We start from the raw sequence: 17,073 nt of genomic DNA, 5'->3' as shown, positions 1-17,073 counted from the left end.
TGCCTTCGGCTCAGGTCATGATCTCAGGGTCCTGGGATCGAGTCCTGCATCGGGCTCTCTGCTCGGCAGGGAGCCTGCTTCCTCCTCTCTCTCTCTGCCTGCCTCTCTGCCTACTTGTGATCTCTGTCTGTCAAATAAATAAATAAAATCTTAAAAAAAAAAATTCAGGGTGTGTCTGGCTGGCTCAGTCAGAAGAGCCTATAACTCTTGATCTCTGGGTTGTGAGTTCAAGCACTATGCTGGGTGCAGAAATAACTAAAAAAATATATAAACTTAAAAAAAAAAAAAAAATCAGAGGGTTGCCAGGGGGAGGTAGATAAGGAGAGGGTGGTTGGGTTATGGACATTGGAGAAGGTATGTGCTATGGTGAGTGCTGTGAAGTGTGTACACCTGACGATTCACAGACCTGTGCCCCTGGGGCTAATAATACATTATATGTTAATAAAAAAATAAGAATTTATTAATAAATAAAACTCAACAGCTAACTCCATTCAGAATAAAATCCATATCCTTTAACATGACACTTATAAAGCTCAAACCATCAAATTTCCTTTCCAGCCTACCTCCAGCTCCTAACTCTAAAATATCCTGTCTCAGGAATACTTTTCCCAAACATGCTCTGTATATTTGCCCATGCTATGACCTCCTCCAAAATGTTTTTTCTTTTAAACTTACTGAAGGCCTAAATTTACCTTTTATAACCTGGTTCAAAAGCCTTTTCTCTTCAGAAGTTCTTCTCATTCTCCCATTTTAAAAACAACTGTTCTCTCTTCTACATGTTCCCAGTATTGCCTGTTCCTCTACACGCTTTATTCCATTCCTCTTTGGGTCTATGCTAGCTACAAATATGTTTCACTTGACTAAGCTTCTAGAGAGCAGAAACCCCCTCATTCACCTATCAGCTCCACTTTAGCACAATGCTTGCACATAGTAGGTGCTAAATAATGTTGCCTGACTGAATGTCAACTGGCCCTAATGTAATGAATTCTTTCAGTAACGCAGCCAGTAAAGCCAGTGTCAATCCCTCTAATTTAAAGTCACCTACCTAGCACAAATGACCAACAGAAAATGTCATGGGCCTGCCACTTTAAGGTGACTGGCAAACTGATTGTGTTTACACAATCCTAATTAAAACTAAAGGGCACTGAGGGAAAGAAGAGAAATAGGGAGATTAAGAGGTGTGGATTCTACAGGTCACCTCCTCCTCTGTTTGGAGCCCAAATCTCCCAGCCTAGGGCCTAGTGAGCTCACTAAGCAGCCTATTCTCTCCTTGGGGTCACTATAGGATCTAAGTGTCCAAAAGCAACTAATTAGGGCACTTTCTCTCCAGCAACTGGCTTTGCTCTTGGCCATTTAACTTCTAATTGTGGTTACCTGGGGCTTTTCTAAATGAATCTCATTGCCCCAATCATTAAAAGAATCCCTTTAAAGAAAGACTTGAAATTAACCACAGCAGGGAACAAAGTCTCTAAATCTCCTAAACCACAAAATCCACACTGTCCATTTGGATGAAATTCACCCCAAACTTCTTCAAACAAAAAGGTCCTACTACCAAATGACTTCTATCAGGACCAGCATGTCCTGTGATTGTTTTTCAGGAGAAAGCTCCAAGTGCCTGCTTCCCATTAAACAGCTACTTCATGTTTGATCACTCAGCTGTGACTGCCTGTAGAAAGCAAAATCACTGCAATTTAGGGGCTAAAAAGGAATTTCACTTCTATCCCCTAATCTAATAGTCAAGCAACTTATAACAAGTACATACTTCCTGACCTCAAATCTCCTTACACATACCTATTTTCAGATCTAGAACTCTTAGTATGTAACTTTTTCAATACCAAAATGAGTAAGAAAGAATTGCAAAGGCCTTGAGTAAGAAAGAATTGCAAATGATCATATAGTGACTTAGTGACAGAATCTTTTGACCTCATTGCCTAATACCTTATTCTACTGACTAGTTATCAACAAGAACACCATTTCCAGGAACATATTCCGGGGTACACCAATCAGCCTATTTCAAATGCATTCAAGATAGGCTCTCTGCTTTCCCTTTTTCTATCCCCCCTGCCCATTGTCACTCTTTCTCAAACCAACCTGCTGACCAAAAAAAAGTAATTTTTCCCACAAAAAGACGAGCTACCAAACTATCTGGTTCAGCCCCACCATGTGATGGGTGCTGGCATGCTGGTGTGCAGTGGGTGCTACAGCCAGAAGAACCTGTGACTGAGTTTTCTGGAGATGGGACTGCTAACACCCCCTCGGCTACAGTGTCCTACAGCAGCAAATTCCGATCCTTTTTGGTCTACGATGAGAAAGGTAAATTTTCTCACACTATCTAGTCACCATGGCCTAGAAGCAAGCATACATGCACAGTGAGTATAAAGGAAGTGACACCTTTTTAAACAAACATTTCCAATCTTATTAAATCAAATGAAAACTGTAGTCAAAACAGTCTCTGCAGGAAGTTATTAACTTATTCTAACAATATTACCATCACTCAAAATATTTATAAAACACTCCTTTGGAAACTGCCTTTAAGGTCTACTCCACATGAAGACACACACAAAAATTAAGTCTTACTGTTTACATGTCATTCTTCACCAAAAAATGTACTGCCTTGTTTCACTCTTTGGCTCACAGTATCTTTTGGCTATCTCCTAAACCTGAATCCACTAAGCAAGAGTGATGATTTGCCACTTCTGAGGATATTCAAAAGATTGGCTTAGAAGCCAAAAATATTCTGAGCATTGGCAGCCTCACCAGAATAAATACAAAGGCTGAGAACACAATTACTCTCAGGACAAACTTACAAATATTAGGTGTCCTGAAACTACAACTAAGGGGGCAAGATATATGCAATATATGTTACATATTAATTGTATTACTTTACAATCACACATTATAAAATCATATATTTTGACCCTGGAATGAATCTTCCAGATCATATAATCCCAACTTTTCATTTTTACATATGAGATCACTCAGTGCACTGAGGTTAGGCAATGTCTCTGGTAACATAACTGGTTAGCAACAGTCAGGACTAGAAACCCAGTCACCCTAACTTCTAGCATAATCCATAAATATATACTAATTCATACTCCTCCCCCTTCTGTGTTCCTCACTGCTGTCTTTTATTTTATTTTATTCTACTTATTTATTTATTTATTTATTTATTTTTACTGCTGTCTTTTAAAGTGAAAGGAAGTAACGGAACACTCAAGTACATCACAATGGTTCTGAAACCAGTAGCTGAGAAATGATGGCTTAAGACCAGGATATCTTGGGATGCCTGGGTGGCTCAGTCGGTTAAGCCTCCACCTTCAGCTTAGGTCATGAACCCAGGGTCCTTGGATCCACACCCCACTCCGAGCTCAGCAGGGAGCTTGCTTCTCCCTCTGCCTGCTGCTCCCCCTGCTTGTGCTGTTTGTCTCTCTGACAAATGAATAAATAAAAACTTAAAAAAAAAAAAAAAAGACCAGGCTAGCTCTCTGTAATCGCCCCTGTGGGTATGAGCCATTGTTCAGTATGTAGCTCACAAGAGTTCTAGGTAATGTACCTCTGAGCAGGGGTCAATGAAAACCTCTGGACACCTCCCCCTTCACCCCCAAAATACACACAACAAAAATATGTCTGTTGAACCTCTCTTCCTGCCTCCTGCAGTAAACCATGTGCTTCAAGTAACTGAAAGAACATTACTATGAAGAACATGAATCAGGGGGCGCCTGGGTGGCTCAGTGGGTTAAGCCCCTGCCTTCGGCTCAGGTCATGATCTCAGGGTCCTGGGATCGAGCCCCGCATCGGGCTCTTTACTCAGCAGGGAGCCTGCTTCCTCTTCTCTGCCTGCCTCTCTGCCTACTTGTGATCTCTGTCTGTCAAATAAATAAATAAAATTTTGGAAAAAAAAAAAAAAAAAAAAAGAACATGAATCAGGGAAAAAATAGTAAAGCTTCTGTTCAGGAAAAAGCTGATTTATGAAAAACCAGAGAGGGCAGGAACCATCTTGAACTTACCTCCTCGTAGACAGCTTCCTCAGGCCTGGATAAGAGATCCCTGGCAGTCTGACTTAGAATTAGCATCTAGCCAGGAAGGGGCAAAGGGACAGGAATGCTTGTTCATTCTCCCATCCCACCCACGTTGGTCAGCTCAGCCTCATATCATCCTGGGCAGCAACAGAGTTCTATAGAATCAGACAGCAACCGGAAGGGAAGCCACACAGCCTAGGTCAACGGGGTGAGTCAGTCGCAGAGCAGGAAGAGTCACTGGAGCAGAAATTCTGGCCTCCTGTGGCAGGATTGCCAAACTAAACCACACCACACTCCCACCCCCACTCCCTTTGGTCAGCACTGGGAAGGCTCTGCTCTGTTAGGATTCTGGTCTCCAAACCAGAAAAGGTCCTTTCTCTGGAGGCTCCACACCATGCTCATATCCAAGTGTTTCTCCTACTCAAAAACCTTCTATGGCTTTTTTCTGCCTAAAGCATCATACCTAAATTATCTGACTTAATTTTTTAAATCCTCCATTATATGGCCTTAAGTCATTTATTCAACCTATTTCCCACTATTCCACTGTATACTCCGAACTTATCAAGCCAGTCTTCCCACTTCTCTCTGCATTAGCCTCTCTCATTTCCATGCCTTCAGTTATGCAGCAGTGGTAAATTCAAATACCTTCAGGAGTCAGGCAGTAAAAGAAATGGATTCTCCAGTGGAGCATATGGCAAAAGCCCAAGTGTTATTCCTACCTAAAAGCATTCAAATATTTTAAATCAAATATTTATGCAATACTTTACCTTGAGCATTACAATGACCTCTTAGATGGTTATTAATATTCTTTCTAGCTTGCAAGTAAAGAAGCTTTCCCAAGGTTAGGCAGCTGGCAAAATGATGGGCATCATCTCTGAACCCAAAGCAAGAGTTCTAAAGTATGAGGATTCCCAATAGTACAAATACCACAGAAGATACAGAGCTCTAAAACTCTGAAGAGGAAGGGTGCCAGGGTGGCTCAATCAGTTACATGTCTGACTCTTGATTTTAGCTCAGCTCATGATCCCTCGTGAGACTGAGCCCCACATCAGGCTCCACCCTCAGCATGGAATCAGCCTGGGATTCCCTCTCTTCCTCTGTCCCTCCCCCTAACTTGCACTCTCAGTATCTTGCTCTCTAAAATAAATCAAATCTTTAAAAAATACATAAATAGGGGCACCTAGGGTGGCTCAGTGGGTTAAAGCCTCTGCCTTGGGCTCTGGTCATAATCCCAGGGTCCTGGGATCGAGCCCCTCATCGGGCTCTCTGCTCAACAGGAAGCCTGCTTCTTCCTCTCTCTCTCTCTCTCTCTTTCTGCCTGCCTCTCTGCCTACTTGTGATCTCTGTCAAATAAATAAATAAAATCTAAAAACAATTAAAAATTTAAAAATATATAAAAATAAAAAATACATAAATAGGGCACTTGGGTGGCTCAGAGGCTTAAGCCTCTGCCTTCAGCTCAGGTCATGGTCACAGGGTCCTGGGATCAAGCCCCGCACTGGGCTCTCTGCTCAGCAGGGAGCTTGCTTCCCCCTCTCTCTGCCTGACTCTTGGCCTACTTGTGATTTCTCTGTGTCAAATAAATAAATAAATAAATAATTTTTTAAATACATAAAAACTCTGCAGAGGAAATTCATTTTCATGATATACAACCTTAATAGTGGGATGGGACACCCAAATAGCAGCTTATATAGCCATACTCCAATTACCTCAAACTCTATCCACATTCCTGCCAAAGTCCTTCCTAGTTATTCCAGGTCCTGCTGAGTTCCCTCTTCTCTCAGTTCCTGTTGGGTTTACAGACTAGACAACACAATCTTGTGCCAAATTATATATGGTCATGCAAAACTAAATACTGAGTCCATGTGTTAGTCTCTAATTCACTAATCACACTACTGCATTAACCTACATAGTTCTACTAAAAATTTTAACCTGAATGTTTTTTTTTATATATTTTTAAAAAATTTTATTTATTTGTTTGACAGACAGAGATCACAAGTAAGCAGAAAGGCAGGCAGAGAGAAAGAGAGGAAGAGAAGCAGGCTTCCCGCTGAGCAGAGAGCCTGATGCGATGTGGGGCTCAATCCCAGGACCTTGGGATCATGACCTGAGCCGAAGGCAGGCTTTAACCCACTGAGCCACCCAGGCGCCCCTTTAACCTGAATCTAATCAAGAGAAAACAATCATACAAATCCAAATTAAGAAACATTCTCGGGGCACCTGGGTGGCTCAGTCGGTTAGGCATCTGGCTCTCGGTTTAGGCTCAGGTCATGATCTCACAGTTGGGGGATCAAGCCTAACATTGGGATCTGCACTCAGCATGGAGTCTGCTTTGGATTCTCTGTCAAATAAATAAATAAAATCTTTTAAAAAAATATATTCCGCGGGTGCCTGGGTGGCTCAGTGGGTTAAACCTCTGCCTTCGGCTCAGGTCATGATCTCAGGGTCCTGGGATCAAGTCCCACATCGGGCTCTCGGCTCAACAGGGAGCCTGCTTCCTCCTCTCTCTCTCTCTCTCTCTCTCTCTCTGCCTGCCTTTCTGCCTACTTATGATCTCTCTCTGTCAAATAAACAAATAAAATCTTAAAAAAAAAAAGTTAAAAACATATATATATATATATATATATATATTCTGCAAAAGTGTAACCTAAATTCTTCAAGGATGTCAATACTATGATAGAAAAAAAGTTTAAGATTAAGAGATTAGAGAATTGTTCAACGGGCCTGACAAAATCATGGCAACTAAATGTAAGCACGATCCTTCAATGAAGATTGATTTGAAAAAAGTGTATAAAGGACATCACTGGGAAATTTTGTGAAGTCTGAACAAGCACTATACATTGAATGTACTGAATCAATATTAAATTTCCTAAGTGCTAACTGTATAGTGGAAGACAGTCTTGTTTTTACCTGGGTGGCTCAGTGGGTTAAGCCGCTGCCTTCGGCTCGGGTCATGATCTCAGAGTCCTGGGATCGAGTCCCGTATCGGGCTCTCTGCTCAGCAGGGAGCCTGCTTCCCTCTCTCTCTCTCTGCCTGCCTCTCTGTCTACTTGTGATTTCTCTCTGTCAAGTAAATAAATAAAATCTTAAAAAAAAAAAGAAAGAAACACTGCTGAAATATTTAGAATGAAGTAACATGATGTTCACATGTAACAGTCAAAAGTGTCGGAAAATGAAGGATAGAGACAAATGCAGCAAAGTGTTCACAATTGGTGAATCTAGGTGAACAGTGTATTTTTTATATTTTTCTTATAAAGTATCTACAGGTTTGAACTTATACAAGAGTATATAAATATTTATTATTCCTATAAAGAATCTGTAGGTTTGAACAGCTGGTAAGGAAGAAATTACTGTATTACACCCTTCTTTGTATACTCAGCTCTTTGAGAGAGATAAAAGAGGTGCTCATTACTTATTTGCTCACTACTTAAGGCAACTGGGCTTTGGAGGTCAGCAGCCAACCAGAGTCAACTTTGCAATAGTTCATAAGGGGTACAGTGGCAAACTCTAAGGGAACAAGAGGTTTCCCTCAAACTCACACCATCACACCACAGGAAGGATAGAAAAGGGGTAATAAAAGCTATTATTACCTCACCCTTCACTGAGGCCATCCAGCAGAGACACTTGACAAATGCCCACTTACAGGGCAGAATACAGTTACTACCCATACAAAAAACCCAAGAGCTAGGGTCACATTGCATCCACTTTGCCACAGGGCACCAAAAACTTGACAGCATGCAAAACAAGTGTCTCTGGCCAGTCACAGGAAGGCACCCAAGTGGTCAAATAAATATGTCTGAAGTCTTTACTCCTCGCCATATAAAACAGTCTTCAGATGCAGTAAGGCAGAATAAATCTGCAAGGCTGAATCACTGGCATTTCCTGCACTGGCTTCAAAGAAATCAGCCCTTAAATAGGATGGAAAGGGCAGCTGACACAGCTGTCAACAGAGGCCTCAACCCAGGAGCATGCTGTGCAATATGCTCTCTTTCCCTTCTACAGCCACCAGATCATTTTACTTCTGCCTAGTGGTCCCTTATTAGGGTGACTGACTGCCCAATGGCCAACCCTTAACCTTGACTCTCTCCTCCTCTCACTGACAGCCAAGATATTGCCCTTTCCAGATAGCTCCTCCACTAATTTAGCAGAAAGAATAATCAAAACTATTCCCTCCCAAACTTCCATCAACTGAAGGCCTGTAGTGGTATAACATAGAGCTTGCTTCTCAAACCTACCATCATAGCTTTTTTACCAAAGACAGAGTGAAAACATATAAAGCCTGCTTGTCAACTTTGGAATTATAAACTATGAAGGACAGAAAATACAATGTTTTTAGATTTGTTCTGGCAAAGATCTCAACACCAAAAGCAACCTTCTGTTACTAAAGCAAGTTCATACCAAGCTTTGTAACCAAGCTTTCATTACCAAAAGCAACACAATACAATTTAATGAGATTAAATATAAAGGCTTGCATTCACAGTAAAAGAAATCAGCCAAACTAATACAAGATGGTAGAGACCTGGTACAGCACTTCATATTTAAAAGGCTGCCTTTGGGGTAGGGGAGGGAGCAGGATGCCTCTAGTGGGAGGTGGAGGATAGGCTGTTATGCTCTCAATGAACCATGAATGTAACAGAGCTACAGAAAACACAATGCAGGCTTGGGTTGTGTGACAACTCTGTGCTCCACCTTTTAAAGAGCAAAGTCAGAGTATATGCAGTGAAGAATAACAACAACTGTGGTGCAAGGTCTAAAAGTCATGTTGTAGCAAATGTGAGGGAAGAACTACAGAAGTTTAGCAGTGAAAACGTGAGAACTTTTTTCAAATATATGCATGCTTGTCATGCAGGTGAAGAGAAAAACCTATGTGTTCTCTTGCAAGAAGACAAAACCAGAACTACTGAGCAGAAATTATAGGAAGATAGATTTGGGTTGGACACAGGGAAGACTTTCAGCATAATTAAGAAATTAAGAATGGGAGGCGCCTGGGTGGCTCAGTGGGTTAAGCCTCTGCTTTCAGCTCAGGTCGTGATCTCAGGGTCCTGGAATCGAGCCCCGAATCGGGCTCTCTGCTTAGCAGGAAGCCTGCTTCCCCCTCTCTGCCTGCTTCTCTGTCTACTCGTGATCTCTCTCTGTCAAAATAAATTAAAAAAATAAAATAAAAATTAAAAAAAAAAAGAAATTAAGAATGGGGGTTATAAAGACAACTATTATATGATCTCCCTAATATGAGGAAGTGGAGATGCAATGTGGGGAGTTTGGGGGGTAGGAAAAGAATAAATGAATCAAGATGGTATCAGGAGGGAGACAAACTTAATCTCACAAAACTGAGGGTTGCTGGAGGGAGGGGGTAAGGAGAGGGTGGTGGGGTTATGAACATTGGGGAAGGTATGTGCTATGGTGAGTGCTGTGAAGTGTGTAAACCTGGCGATTCATAGACCTGTACCCCTGGGGCTAATAATACATTATATGTTAATAAAAAATTTAAAAAATTAATAAAAATAAAATAAAATGAATGGGGGTTATAGAACCCAGAATGCTTGGATCAGAACATCAACTCCACTACTTACAAACTGTATGACTTTGAGTAGATTACTTGATTTATTTGTGGCTCAGTTTATTTGCCTGTTAAAGGGAACAGTAATAATGGTAGTATTTACCTTAAAGAACTTTGGGAAGCAGTTCATGCAAGGTGCTTAGAGTCATGCCTAGCTCAGAGTATATACTGAGGAAAAAAAAAAAAAAAAGAACGTAGCTATTGCTGTGACTGTTGATATGATAAATCAGATAACCTGAAAATCTTCCTACTAAATACACCTGGAAATGGTTGGGGAAATACAATAAACATCCTTTTAGATTATGCCAGTTAAGTTATCGTCTCTCTGCTGCTCCACCTACCCTGTTATACTCTGCTCTGTGACATTGGGGCTTGGACTCTGCCAACCCCATTTCACCTTTGCCAGCTGGCTCACAGTTAGGCTCTGTCAATAGGAGGTGCTAAAGGGAAAATGGAAAGCAGGAACTTCCTCCTTCCTAGGCGTGCTGTTTCTTGACAACAGCAGTTGGTTCCTTCCCACTTCTTTCTGAACTCCCAGAACCAGCCTCATGGCACCCCTCCGAGGCAACAGCACCAGCTGGGCAGAGCTCAAGCAAACCTGGCCTCCTATAGGCCCTTCCCGGGAGCACCTGAGAAACCAGCAGCACCAGGCAACACCCTCTCCCCAGAGAATCAGGGCGTAGTCCTCCAGATCCCTTCAGACTTCTATGCTCTGATAATTCCAACTGTTCCCTCCCTTTGTTTCTCAGTCTTAGATGAGCTAGCTGTTTAATGCAGTTACTACATCAAACTCACTTTAAGATTCCCTTTTGCAGGGCACCTGGGTGGCTCAGTGGGTTGAAGCCTCTGCCTTGGGCTCAGGTCATGATCCCAAGATCCTGGGATCAAGCCCCTCGTCAGGCTCTCTGCTCTGCAGGGAGCCTGTTTCCTCCTCTCTCTCTGCCTGCCTCTCTGCTACTTGTGATCTTGCTCTCTGTCAAATAAATAAATAAAAATCTAAGAAAAAAAAAATCCCTTTTGCTTGTTCAGTCCTCCCACAAAGGTTTAAACTAATTCCATTTACTGAGTTCACTCCTAAAATAGCTATGTGTGGTTTCTACTTTCCTGCTTGGATCCTAACTGATACACAGATAAACTGACCTCATGAGAAAGTAAGGGAAATTCCAGGAACAGTGTGACCTGACAGCATAGCTGTGCTAGCGGTGTAAAGAATTTATAAACTCCTCATTGTCCAAGAGACAGATTTTGAGCCTACTAAAAACAACTGATATTATATTGTATTGTATTAAAGCTGTATTAAGGCTGAAGCAGTCGGGCGGCTGGGTGGCTCAGTGGGTTAAGCCACTGCTTTCGGCTCAGGTCATATGATCTCAGGGTCCTGGGATGGAGTCCCCACATCAGGCTCTCTGCTCAGCAGGGAGCCTGCTTCTCTCTCTCTCTCTGCCTGCCTCTCTGTCTACTTGTGATCTCTCTCTGTCAAATAAATAAATAAAATCTTAAAAAAAAAAAAGGCAGTCAATAAAAAGACCAGGGGGGAAAAAAAATCTGTCCACAGGGCAATAGGGAAGCTTATCTTGCTCACCTAGTGAAGTAGGACGAAAAAAACCTCCTAGGAATTCAAAACCATAGTTGTTTTGTGGCCTAAGCTTGTGGCCTGGAAATCTGTATTGCATACATTGGTCCCAGGCTGGGAATAACCTTGAGTGTCCAACAGAGGCAATAACAAAGTTCTCCAGGAGATACAATGGCCAATGAATGGCCAATAAATATGTGAAAAAATGTTCACCATCATCGGTTAACAGGAAAATGCAAACTAAAACCAAAATGAGATACTACTACACCTCCATGAGAAGAGCATATATTAGAAGGACAACAATACCAAGCATGGGTAAGAATATGAAGCTGGGGGCTCCTGGGTGGCTCATTCAGTTTAACATCTGTCTCAGGTCATGATCTCAGGGTGGTGATATCCAGCCCTGCACTTGCTGCATCGGCTTGAGATTTTTCTTCCCCTCTCCCTGCTCAAGCATGATCACGTACACACACACGCTCTCTCTCAATAAATATATAAATAAATACAATCTTAAAAAAAAAAAGGGAATATGAAGCAAATGGAGCTCTCACATACTACTAAAATGGTACCATCACTTGGGGCGCCTGGGTGGCTCAGTGGGTTAAAATGGTACCATCACTTTGGAAAACTGGCAATTTCTTAAAAAGTTAAATACAACTGCCATACAATCCAATTATTCCACTCTGAAAAGAAAATATATACAAATGCTCAAAGATTTGTACATGATTGCTCATAGCAATTTAATCACAATAGCTAAAAACTGGAAACAAACCAAAAGTCCAACAACAGAGAATAATAAAATTACATGATATAACCATACAACAGAATACTATATAGCAACAAATTACTGATATATGCAACTAAATGGATAAATCTCATATGTATTATGCTATGTCAAAGAAACTAGGCCAAGAATATGCACTGTATGATTAACTTACATGAAATTCTAGGAAATGCAAATTAACAATAGTTCCTGAGGGGGGCACCTGGGTGGCTCAGTCGTTAAGCACCTGCCTTTGGCTCAGGTCAGGATCCCAGAGTCTCAAGATGGAGCCCCATTGTCGGGTTCCCTGCTTGGTGTGGAGTCTGCTTCTTCTTCTCCTTCTCCCTTTCCCCCTGTTCCTTCTCTCTCTCAAATAAAATCTCAAAAAAAAAAGTTCCTGAGCCAAGGTGAAGGGAAATACGGACTGCAAAGAAACATGCAGAAACTCTGGGGAATGATAGAACAGCTCTATATTTTGATTGTGGCAGCTTTTTATAGGTATATACATCTGTCAAAACACTTTTTGCCTTAAACATAGTTTATTGTACATAAATTATGCCTAAGCAAAGTTGACTTAAAAGAAAATTGGAGGGTGCCTGGGTGGCTGGCTCAGTGGGTTAAGCCGCTGCCTTCGGCTCAGGTCATGATCTCAGGGTCCTGGGATCGAGTCCCGCATCGGGCTCTCTGCTCAGCGGGAAGCCTGGTTCCCTCTCTCTCTCTCTGCCTGCCTCTCCATCTACTTGTGATTTCTCTCTGTCAAATAAATAAATAAAATCTTTAAAAAAAAAAAAGAAAATTGGAAAAAAAAAAAAGAAAGAAAGAAATAAACAAAGAAAGAAAATAAACTGCTCTTGGTAGTAACTGATCTCGACCCAAGCTACATAGGACTACCACAGACAACACCCCTTTGAATGTGACCTTACAATCCAAAACTACTACATACCTGCAGAAACGATTCATTATGGGCAAGAGTCAGCTAAAACAAATCCCTAAAAACTTCAGAAAAACATGATTGAGACTATAAGTTTATTTAAAATTATTGGGGCACCTGGGTGGCTCAGTGGGTTAAAGCCTCTGCCTTCGGCTCAGGTCATGATCCCAGGGTCCTGGGATGGAGCTCCATATCGGGCTCTCTGCTCTGCGGGAGCCTGCTTCCCTTCCCCTCTCTCTGCCTGCCTCTCTGCCTACTTGTGATCTCTCTCTGTCAAATAAATAAAAAATTTTAAAAAATAAAATCTTTAAAATTATTATATGAGTTGAGGGGCGCCTGGGTGGCTCAGTGGGTTAAAGCTTCTGCCTTCGGCTCAGGTCATGATCCCAGGGTCCTGGGATGGAGCCCCACAACTAGCTCTCTGCTCCGCAGGGAGCCTGCTTCCTCCTCTCTCTCTGCCTGCCTCTCTGCCTACTTGTGATCTCTTTCTGTCAAATAAATAAATAAAATCTTTTAAAAAATAAATAAATAAAATAAAATTATTATATGAGTTGAAAACATGAGACAAAAATAAGATACCATGGAAAACAAAGAAGCATATTTAAAAATGTACTAGATAGTACTTCTAAAAATGAAAAAGTTAGCTAATGAAGAACTCAGGGCATCTGGGTGGCTCAGTCAGCTGAGCAATTAACTGGCTCTCAGCTCAGATCTTGGATCTCTGGGTCATGAGATTGAGCTCTCAACAAGCTCTGCACTGGGTGTGGAGCCTGCTTAAGATTCTCTCTCCCCCTCTCCCTCTGCCCCTCCAGCCCTTAAACACACACACACATACACAAAGTAAATTAGTTCTAGCTGAAGAGTAAATTACTAAGCTAGGAGATAGATTTAAAAAAATTACCAGAGGTAAGACAGAAAGAGATCGAAATCATGAAAGATAAGAGATGTAGAGGACAGGGACGCCTGGTGGCTCAGTTGGTTAAGCAGCTGCCTTCGGCTCAGGTCATGATCCCAGCGTCCTGGGATCGAGTCCCACATTGGGCTCCTTGCTCCACAAGGAGCCTGCTTCTCCCTCTGACTCTGCCTTCCACTGTCTGCCTGTGCTCGCTCTCGCTTGCTCTCTCTGACAAATAAATAAATAAAATCTTAAAAAAAAAAAAAAAAAAGATGTAGAGGACAGAATAAAAAAGTCCAACATAAGTTAAATATGGGATCTGAGAGAGGTACTATTTATTTATTTATTTAAAAGATTTTATTTATTTATTTGTCAGAGAGAGAGAGGAGCAAGAGTGAGCACAAGCAGACAGAATGGCAGGCAGAGGGAGAAGCAGGCTCCCTGCCGAACAAGCAGCCCGATGGGGGACTCGATCCCAGGACCTGAGCCAAAGGCAGCTGCTTAACCAACTGAGCCACCCAGACGTCCCGAGAGGTACTATTTAAAAAGGGAACGACTACGAACTTTTTACAATATTTATGCAAGGTATGAAATCTCAGATTGAGGAACCACTATAAGTTCCCAGTAGGATACAATTAAATACACAGCATGTAATGAAACTGCAGAACACAAACAATAAGATCTTTAAAACTACCAGAGAAGGGGCGCCTGGGTGGCTCAGTCATTAAGCGTCTGCCGTTGGCTCAGGTCATGATCCCAGGGTCCTGGGATGGAGCCCTGCACCAGGCTCCCTGCACAGAGGGAAGCCTGCTTCTCCCTCTCCCACTCCCCCTGTTTGTGTTCCCTCTCTCACTGTGACTCTCTCTGTCAAATTAAAAACAAAACAAACAAAAAAACCAACTTTAAAAACTACCAGAGAAAAATGCAAGTTACCTGCAACAAAATGATAGCTAAATTGTGAGCACAGTTCTCAAAACTAACAAGAAAAAGCCAGAATTTCAGTAAAATAACATATTCAAAGTGCTGAGAGAAAATAATTGGAAGCTTAGTACCCAGCTAAACTATCAAGACTGAAGAGAAAAAAAAAGATGTTTCTACACAGAGTGTTTAACGCTAACTGACCCCTTACCGAAGAAAACATCTGAAGGATATGTTCATCTATTTAACACAAAAGGAATAAAATGCAAGAAAGAATGGTGAAAAAACAAACAGTAAGCATATTAGGATAAAATGAAAATAATCTCTAACAGCACAAAACACAATACTGTTAGAATACAATAACAACTATTATTATTTAGAATTGTTCAATATTGAAATGGACTGCCTTTGGGAGTGCTCCCATCTTTGGAAGTGTTTATTTTGAATTCAGACAACACCTTTTGATATGTTGTTCAGTGTAACAGTGGGTAAGAGGCTGACCCCCAACATACTTACTGACCATCGGGTATTATCAACTAGACACAGCTGTCAAAATATTCTCCAGTCAGCCCTGTTTAGCCACCTGTGGCAGGGCTTTTCACCATCCTAACAGTCCTAGAACTCAACTACTAGTTCAAAGCATTCTTCTCACTCTCATATTCCATAAATAAAAGAGAATATTCTAAATAGAAATGTTTTTATATGAGCTTTCAGGTAAGATCTCCTAGCTTTGGGGGAGCATAGCTCTGGCATTAGATTAAGAATCAGTCATTAAAATTAGTCATCATTTGCTTGAACTTGGGCCAAGAAAAGAGTACTGTGGAAGCTTTTACATAGAATTATGTGCTTCTTCCTCTACAAGGAGAACCATTCAGGAACAGAGAGGGAGGGAACACATATACTCATCCCTGCTGATGGAATGCTACCTTACTTGGTCTGAATGTTCCCTCTGGGTTCTCATATATTCACAACAGTAAAGATCTTCACAAGGTAGCCCTAATCCCCACCACAGAGTAACTGTTTCAAGAACTTTGGAAATATGGGACCAGGAATCAGACACTAGAGAGAGGGAAACACGGATTAAAGCGAGTAACTATCACAGTTTTAGAAGGCAGTTCCATTCCAGGCAAAAAGATAGAATACAAAGGTTCAAAAGCCATTAAATGGAGATGGGCTCCTCTTTATTTTCAGTCCATGAAAGCTCATTCATTTCAAAGCATACATTAAGAGCCAGGACATGTTTCATTCATACCTGCCTAAGCATCAGGATAGGGGGACAAAAGACACTGTCTATCTAGAAGGACAAACATGCAGACACTCTTCCCATACCAGATGAGCAGCACTCCCCTGGGGCGTAAGCAAGAAAGGACACCCAGAGGAGGCAGCATGAAGCCAGTTACGCTCTTTCCCACGCACAACCTTCACACAGTAACTTACAGTCATGTATTTGTACACTCCAAGACGCTTCCATGAAACAACTTAACTGATTTGACCCTCAGAACCACCCCAAAAAGTAGGTAAGGCAGGTAAGTTATTGTTAACGTATGAGAAGTGAGGCTCAAAATAAATCAGGTGACCCGTCCAAGACAACGCGCACCCCTTACCCCCCACTCCTTATTTAACCCAACCATGCACTAGCTATGTAATCCTGACCAAGTAAACATTATAAAATACCTCCGCTTCCCCAACTGTAATAAAGGATAATAGGACAATTAGGAATGTTTAAAAAATGATCCACGTCAAGGGTGTGGTACAATGCCTGAAACGTAGCGGGTGCTACGTTTACTAGTATTACTACTGCTATTGTTAACAATAATAGGCGGAGACTTCCTTGGGACCTCTGGGTCACAAGCATTTCAGGAACACGCACTAGCCCCCCCCCCTTCCTCCCCGCGTAGACAGAATTCCACAGACACGCCCCCAAACAGACCCTCCCCCTAGGCACGCCGGCACCTCCCCCACACCAGACATGCCCCCCTCCTCACAAACCTTACCCCCGATAGATTCTCCCCAGTCAGAGAAGGTTATGAAGGAGGCCTTCCGCTCGCACCCGCCTCTCCAGCACCCCCTTTAGGCCCCGGCATCCCTGCGGGCGCCCGGACTGAACGCCAGCCGCAGGCCCGCGCCGGTTACCTGGCCGCGCGCTCCCGCTCCGCCTCACGCTTCCACGGGATCGGGTTTGTCGCGGGCTCGCGCCAGCGCTGTGAGCGCACAATTAGTTTAAACTATGGCCCCGCCCCCTCGCGCCACCCTCTGATTGGCCCCGGTTGTCAGGAGTCTCACGCAAGGGCACGCTTCAGGACCCGGGAAAAGGAAGTGTGAGGACCACTGGGAAGGGAGAACGGGTGTCACTATTTCCGGACCCGGGCCGGGACTTGAGAGAAAAGAAAACTACAAATCCCAGCACGTCCCGCGGC

At 42.4% G+C, this 17,073-nt stretch overlaps 1 protein-coding gene across 6 annotated transcripts in view; it reads right to left on the bottom strand.

Annotated features, from left to right (window-relative positions):
• The window catches only part of NUMA1 (nuclear mitotic apparatus protein 1), a 78,112-nt gene extending 61,129 nt beyond the window's left edge, over positions 1-16,983 (bottom strand). For 2 of the 6 annotated variants that reach the window (XM_082749826.1, XM_082749819.1), the window contains exon 1: positions 16,651-16,971. The gene's annotated coding sequence lies outside the window, so the exon portion shown is untranslated. Of the gene's footprint in view, positions 1-4,007; positions 5,248-16,650 lie in introns of those variants that run through there. The other 4 variants (XM_082749818.1, XM_082749825.1, XM_082749822.1 and 1 more) reach the window with 4 other exon arrangements.
• Positions 16,984-17,073: the final 90 nt, after the last annotated feature.

This window comes from Mustela nivalis, assembly GCF_964662115.1.
Source record: "Mustela nivalis genome assembly, chromosome: 9".
In the NCBI taxonomy this organism is placed as follows: domain Eukaryota; kingdom Metazoa; phylum Chordata; class Mammalia; order Carnivora; family Mustelidae; genus Mustela; species Mustela nivalis.
The sequence above is the reverse complement of the archived record's forward strand: the minus strand, read 5'-3'. Positions and strand labels throughout refer to the sequence as shown.